The sequence below is a fragment of the Vicugna pacos genome, unplaced genomic scaffold (genome assembly GCF_048564905.1).
Source record: "Vicugna pacos unplaced genomic scaffold, VicPac4 SAC-SAT, whole genome shotgun sequence".
Classification (NCBI taxonomy): domain Eukaryota; kingdom Metazoa; phylum Chordata; class Mammalia; order Artiodactyla; family Camelidae; genus Vicugna; species Vicugna pacos.
Window position 1 is genome coordinate 23140296 of NW_027328721.1, and position 6558 is coordinate 23146853.

Consider the following 6558-nt stretch of genomic DNA (forward strand, 5'->3'; position numbering starts at 1 on the left):
TTCCCTGTTCAGGGAAGTCCGAGAAAAACCTTCCCTGACCTTGGGGAGGCAGCCCCTGTCACTGGGATATCCTGCAAACCCCCCTAGCATTCCCTGGCACAGAGATATTAGGAAAACCCTCAGGGGAGACGAGCTTAGGCTTTCCGTTAGAACCCACGCGCTGCCGACCGTTGGTGGAACCTCCCCACGCTCAGGATTCTGGAACGATTGTCAGTGCGTGGGGGACCTCGAGAGACAACTCCACGCAGCTCTCTTCAGTCACAGGTGTTCCCTGTTCGGGGAAGTCCGAGAAATACCTTCCCTGAGCTTGGGGAGGCATCCTCTGTCACTGGGATATCCTGCAAACCCCCGTAGCATTCCCTGGCACAGAGACATTAGGAAAACCCTTAGGGGAGACGAGCTTAGGCATTCCGTTAGAACCCACGCGCTGACGACCGTTGGTGGAACTTCCCCACGCTCAGGATTCTGGAAGCATTCTCAGTGCGTGGGGGAGATCGAGAGACAACTCCACGCAGCTCTCTTAAGTCACAGGTTTTCCCTGATCGGGGAAGCCCAAGAAATAGCTTCCCTGACCTTGGGGAGGCAGCCTCTGTCACTGGGATATCCTGCAAACACCCCTAGCATTCCCTGTCACAGAGACATTAGGAAAACACTCAGGGGAGACGAGCTTAGGCATTCCGTTAGAACCCACGCGCTGCCGACCGTTGGTGGATCCTCCCCACGCTCAGGATTCCGGAAGCATTCTCAGTGCGTGGGGGAGATCGAGAGACAACTCCACGCAGCTCTCTTGAGTCACAGGTGTTCCCTGTTCGGGAAAGTTCGAGAAATACCTTCCCTGACCTTGGGGAGGCAGCCTCTGTCACTGGGATATCCTGCAAACACCCCTAGCATTCCCTGGCACAGAGACATTAGGAAAACCCTCAGGGGAGACGAGCTTAGGCATTCCGTTTGAACCCACGCGCTGCCTACCGTTGGTGGAACCTCCCCACGCTCAGGATTCCGGAACCATTGTCAGTGCGTGGGTGAGATCGAGAGAAAACTCCACGAAGCTCTCTTCCGTCACAGGTGTTCCCTGTTCGGGGACGTCCGAGAAATAAGTTCCCTGTCCTTGGGGAGGCAGCCTCTGTCACTGGGATATCCTGCAAACCCCCCTAGCATTCCCTGGCACAGAGACATTAGGAAAACCCTCAGGGGAAACGAGCTTAGGCTTTCCGTTAGCACCCACGCGCTGCCGACCTTTGGTGGAACCTCCCCACGCTCAGGATTCCGGAACAATTTTCAGTGCGTGGGGGAGCTCGAGAGACAACTCCACGCAACTCTCTTCAGTCACAGGTGTTCCCTGTTCGGGGAAGTCCGAGAAATACCTTCCCTGACCTTGGGGAGGCAGCCTCTGTCACTGGGATATCCTGCAAAACCCCTAGCATTCCCTGGCACAGAGACATTAGGAAAACCCTCAGGGGAGACGAGTTTAGGCTTTCCGTTAGAACCCACGCGCTGCCGACCGTTGTTGGAACCTCCCCACGCTCAGGATTCCGGAAACATTGTCAGTGCATGTGGGAGCTCGAGAGACAACTCCACGCAGCTCTCTTCAGTCACAGGTGTTCCCTGTTCGGTGAAGTCCGAAAAATAACTTCCCTGACCTTGGTGAGCCAGCCTCTGTCACTGGGATATCCTGCAAACCCCCTAGCATTCCCTGGCACAGAGAAATTATGCAAACCCTCACTGGATACGAGCTTAGGCATTCCGTTAGAACCCACGCGCTGCCGACCGTTGGTGGAACCTCCCCACGCTCAGGATTCCGGAACCATTGTCAGTGCGTGGGGGATTTCGAGAGACAACTCCACGAAGCTCTCTTCAGTCACAGGTGTTCCCTGTTCGGGGAATTCCGAGAAATACCTTCCCTGACCTTGGGGAGGCAGCCTCTGTCACTGGGATATCCTTCAAACGCCCCTTGCATTCCCTGGCACTGAGACATTAGGAAAACACTCAGGGGAGACTATCTTAGGTATTCCGTTAGAACGCACGCGCTGCCGACCGTTGTTGGAACTTCCCCACGCTCCGGATTCCGGAACCATTGTCAGTGCATGGGGGAGCTCGAGAGAAAACTCCACTCAGCTCTCTTCAGTCACAGGTGTTCCCTGTTCGGGGAAGTCAGAGAAATAACTTCCCTGAATTTGGGGAGACAGCCTCTGTTACTGGGATATCCTGCAAACCCCCCTAGCTTTCCCTGGCACATAGACATTAGGAAAACCCTCAGGGGAGACGAGTTTAGGCTTTCAGTTAGAACCCACGTGCTGCCGACCGTTGGTGGAACCTCCCCACGCTCAGGATTCCGGAACCATTGTCAGTGCGTGGGGGAGCTCGAGAGACAACTCCACGCAGCTCTCTTGAGTCACAGGTGTTCCCTGTTCGAGGAAGTCCGAGAAATAACTTCCCTGACCTTGGGGAGGCAGCCTCTGCCACTGGGATATCCTGCAAACGCCCCTAGCATTCCCTGGCACAGAGACATTAGGAAAACCCTCAGGGGAGACGAGCTTAGGCTTTCCGTTAGAACCCACGCGCTGCCGACCGTTGGTGGAACCTCCCCACGCTCAGGATTCCGGAACCATTTTCAGTGCGTGGGGGAGCTCGAGAGACAACTCCACGAAGCTCTCTTCAATCACAGGTGTTTCCTTTTCGGGGAAGTCCTAGAAATACCTTCCCTGACTTTGGGGAGGCCGCCTCTGTCACTGGAATATCCTGCAAAACCCCCTAGCATTCCCTGGCACAGAGACATTAGGAAAAACCTCAGGGGATATGAGCTTAGGCTTTCCGTTAGAACCCACGGGCTGCCGACCGTTGGTGGAACCTCCCCACGCTCAGGATTCCGGAACCATTGTCAGTGTGTGGGGGAGCTCGAGAGACAACTCCACGCAGCTCTCTTCATTCACAGGTGTTCCCTGTTCGGGGAAGTCCGAGAAATACCTTCCCTGACCTTGGGGATGCAGCCTCTGTCACTGGGATTTCCTGCAAACCCCCCTAGCATTCCCTGGCACAGAGATATTAGGAAAACCCTCAGGGGAGACGAGCTTAGGCTTTCCGTAAGAACCCACGCGCTGCCGACCGTTGTTGGAACCTCCCCACGCTCAGGATTCCGGAACCATTGTCAGTGCGTAGGGGACCTCGAGATACAACACCACGCAGCTCTCTTCAGTCACAGGTGTTCCCTGTTCGGGGAAGTACGTGAAATAACTTCCCTGACCTTGGGGAGGCAGCCTCTATCACTGGGATATCAAGCAAACCCCCTTAGCATTCCCTGGCCAGAGACATTAAGAAAATCCTCAGGGGAGACGAGCTTAGGCTTTCCGTTAGAACCCACGCGCTGCCGACCGTTGGTGGAACCTCCCCACGCTCAGGATTCCGGAACCATTGTCAGTGCGTTGGGGAGCTCGAGAGACAACTCCACGCAGCTCTCTTCAGTCACAGGTGTTCCCTATTCGGGGAAGTCTGAGAAATACCTTCCCTGACCTTGGGGAGGCAGCCTCTGTCACTGGGATATCCTGCAAACCACCCTAGCATTCCCGGGCAAAGAGACATTAGGAAAACCCTCAGGGGAGACGAGCTTAGGCATTCCATTAATACCCACGCTCTGCTGACCGTTGGTGGAACCTCCCCAAGCTCAAGATTCCGGAAACATTGTCAGTGCGTGGGGGAGCCCGAGAGACAACTCCACGCAGCTCTCTTAAGTCACAGGTGTTCCCTGTTCGGGGAAGTCTGAGAAATACCTTCCCTGACCTTGGGGAGGCAGCCTCTGTCACTGGGATATCCTGCAAACCCCCCTAGCATTCCCTGGCACAGAGAAATTATGCAAACCCTCACTGGATACGAGCTTAGGCATTCCGTTAGAACCCACGCGCTGCCGACCGTTGTTGGAACCTCCCCACGCTCAGGATTCCGGAAACATTGTCAGTGCATGTGGGAGCTCGAGAGACAACTCCACGCAGCTCTCTTCAGTCACAGGTGTTCCCTGTTCGGTGAAGTCCGAAAAATAACTTCCCTGACCTTGGTGAGCCAGCCTCTGTCACTGGGATATCCTGCAAACCCCCTAGCATTCCCTGGCACAGAGAAATTATGCAAACCCTCACTGGATACGAGCTTAGGCATTCCGTTAGAACCCACGCGCTGCCGACCGTTGGTGGAACCTCCCCACGCTCAGGATTCCGGAACCATTGTCAGTGCGTGGGGGATTTCGAGAGACAACTCCACGAAGCTCTCTTCAGTCACAGGTGTTCCCTGTTCGGGGAATTCCGAGAAATACCTTCCCTGACCTTGGGGAGGCAGCCTCTGTCACTGGGATATCCTTCAAACGCCCCTTGCATTCCCTGGCACTGAGACATTAGGAAAACACTCAGGGGAGACTATCTTAGGTATTCCGTTAGAACGCACGCGCTGCCGACCGTTGTTGGAACTTCCCCACGCTCCGGATTCCGGAACCATTGTCAGTGCATGGGGGAGCTCGAGAGAAAACTCCACTCAGCTCTCTTCAGTCACAGGTGTTCCCTGTTCGGGGAAGTCAGAGAAATAACTTCCCTGAATTTGGGGAGACAGCCTCTGTTACTGGGATATCCTGCAAACCCCCCTAGCTTTCCCTGGCACATAGACATTAGGAAAACCCTCAGGGGAGACGAGTTTAGGCTTTCAGTTAGAACCCACGTGCTGCCGACCGTTGGTGGAACCTCCCCACGCTCAGGATTCCGGAACCATTGTCAGTGCGTGGGGGAGCTCGAGAGACAACTCCACGCAGCTCTCTTGAGTCACAGGTGTTCCCTGTTCGAGGAAGTCCGAGAAATAACTTCCCTGACCTTGGGGAGGCAGCCTCTGCCACTGGGATATCCTGCAAACGCCCCTAGCATTCCCTGGCACAGAGACATTAGGAAAACCCTCAGGGGAGACGAGCTTAGGCTTTCCATTAGAACCCACGCGCTGCCGACCGTTGGTGGAACCTCCCCACGCTCAGGATTCCGGAACCATTTTCAGTGCGTGGGGGAGCTCGAGAGACAACTCCACGAAGCTCTCTTCAATCACAGGTGTTTCCTTTTCGGGGAAGTCCTAGAAATACCTTCCCTGACTTTGGGGAGGCCGCCTCTGTCACTGGAATATCCTGCAAAACCCCCTAGCATTCCCTGGCACAGAGACATTAGGAAAAACCTCAGGGGATATGAGCTTAGGCTTTCCGTTAGAACCCACGGGCTGCCGACCGTTGGTGGAACCTCCCCACGCTCAGGATTCCGGAACCATTGTCAGTGTGTGGGGGAGCTCGAGAGACAACTCCACGCAGCTCTCTTCATTCACAGGTGTTCCCTGTTCGGGGAAGTCCGAGAAATACCTTCCCTGACCTTGGGGAGGCAGCCTCTGTCACTGGGATTTCCTGCAAACCCCCCTAGCATTCCCTGGCACAGAGATATTAGGAAAACCCTCAGGGGAGACGAGCTTAGGCTTTCCGTAAGAACCCACGCGCTGCCGACCGTTGTTGGAACCTCCCCACGCTCAGGATTCCGGAACCATTGTCAGTGCGTAGGGGACCTCGAGATACAACACCACGCAGCTCTCTTCAGTCACAGGTGTTCCCTGTTCGGGGAAGTACGTGAAATAACTTCCCTGACCTTGGGGAGGCAGCCTCTATCACTGGGATATCAAGCAAACCCCCTTAGCATTCCCTGGCCAGAGACATTAAGAAAATCCTCAGGGGAGACGAGCTTAGGCTTTCCGTTAGAACCCACGCGCTGCCGACCGTTGGTGGAACCTCCCCACGCTCAGGATTCCGGAACCATTGTCAGTGCGTTGGGGAGCTCGAGAGACAACTCCACGCAGCTCTCTTCAGTCACAGGTGTTCCCTATTCGGGGAAGTCTGAGAAATACCTTCCCTGACCTTGGGGAGGCAGCCTCTGTCACTGGGATATCCTGCAAACCACCCTAGCATTCCCGGGCAAAGAGACATTAGGAAAACCCTCAGGGGAGACGAGCTTAGGCATTCCATTAGTACCCACGCTCTGCTGACCGTTGGTGGAACCTCCCCAAGCTCAAGATTCCGGAAACATTGTCAGTGCGTGGGGGAGCCCGAGAGACAACTCCACGCAGCTCTCTTAAGTCACAGGTGTTCCCTGTTCGGGGAAGTCTGAGAAATACCTTCCCTGACCTTGGGGAGGCAGCCTCTGTCACTGGGATATCCTGCAAACCCCCCTAGCATTCCCTGGCACAGAGAAATTAGGAAAACCCTCAGGGGAGACGAGCTTAGGCATTCCGTTAGAACCCAAGCGCTGCCGACCGTTGGTGGAACCTCCCCACGCTCAGGATTCCGGAAACATTGTCAGTGCGTGGGGGAGTTCGAGAGACAACTCCACGCAGCTCTCTTCAATCACAGGTGTTCCCTGTTCGGGGAATTCCGAGAAATACCTTCCCTGACATTGGGGAGGCAGCCTCTGTCACTGGGATATCCTGCAAGACCCCATAGCATTCCCTGGCACAGAGATATAAGGAAAACTCTCAGGGGAGACGAGCTTACGCATTCCGTTAGAACCA